At 63.0% G+C, this 811-nt stretch overlaps 1 protein-coding gene across 1 annotated transcript in view; it reads left to right on the top strand.

Moving 5' to 3' along the window:
* PBK (PDZ binding kinase) overlaps nucleotides 1–811 on the top strand; it is a 9213-nt gene that overhangs the window by 7765 nt on the left and 637 nt on the right. The gene's annotated exons all lie outside the window — the stretch shown is intronic.

Consider the following 811-nt stretch of genomic DNA (forward strand, 5'->3'; position numbering starts at 1 on the left):
CCCTTCCCTGGACACGCTCCGGCCCCCCCAGGTCCTTCGGGGAGGGAGGGGCCCAACCCTGACCCCAGCACTCGAGGGGCGGCCCCCCCCCAGTGCCCAGCACAGGGGCACGCTCCCTGCCCTGCTCCTGCTGGCCACACCACTCCTGAGACAAGCCAGGATGGTGCTGGCCCTCTTGGCCACTGCATCATTTGGAGTTACACCAAGCAGACAAGTTGGGGGGGGCAGATAGGCTGGGCAGGGGATGCTGCAGCTGCCTGCGGGCAGGGCTGCACCCCAGAGCAACACAAAGCTAAAAATCCTATGGGCTGTGCTGGGAAAACTCTTGCTTCCACCCTTTGCACAGGCACGGGCCCACAGGCTGGCCTCGGGGCAGCTGGGAGATTTTTTTCCTCACTCTCAGCATCTCGTGGCTGCAGAGCTTTTCCCCAGCCAGCTCTACATGGGTGACTCAGAGTTATTCTGCTGGGAGAAAGGGGTCAGATACAGCTTCAAAATAAGGGATTTAAGTCAAAGGGAAAGCAATGCTGTATCCCAGGCAGTGATTAGTGTTAACAAAAGAACAGCAAGGCTGGCACTGCAGTCACATCCTACCACACCCCTGCAAGGCAGGACCTGGGGGTGCTGGGGGGTGAAAAGCTGGCCAGGAGCCGGCCATGGGCGCTGGCAGCCCAGAAAGCCAACCGTGCCCTGGGCTGCATCCCCCACAGCGTGGCCAGCGGGGCGAGGGAGGGGATTCTGCCCCTCTGCTCCACTCAGCCCCCCCTGGAGCCCTGCGCCCAGCTCCGGGGCCCCCCGCCCAGGACAGGAC

The sequence above is a fragment of the Egretta garzetta genome, unplaced genomic scaffold (assembly GCF_000687185.1).
Source record: "Egretta garzetta isolate BGI_Z169 unplaced genomic scaffold, ASM68718v1 scaffold218, whole genome shotgun sequence".
Classification (NCBI taxonomy): Eukaryota; Metazoa; Chordata; class Aves; order Pelecaniformes; family Ardeidae; genus Egretta; species Egretta garzetta.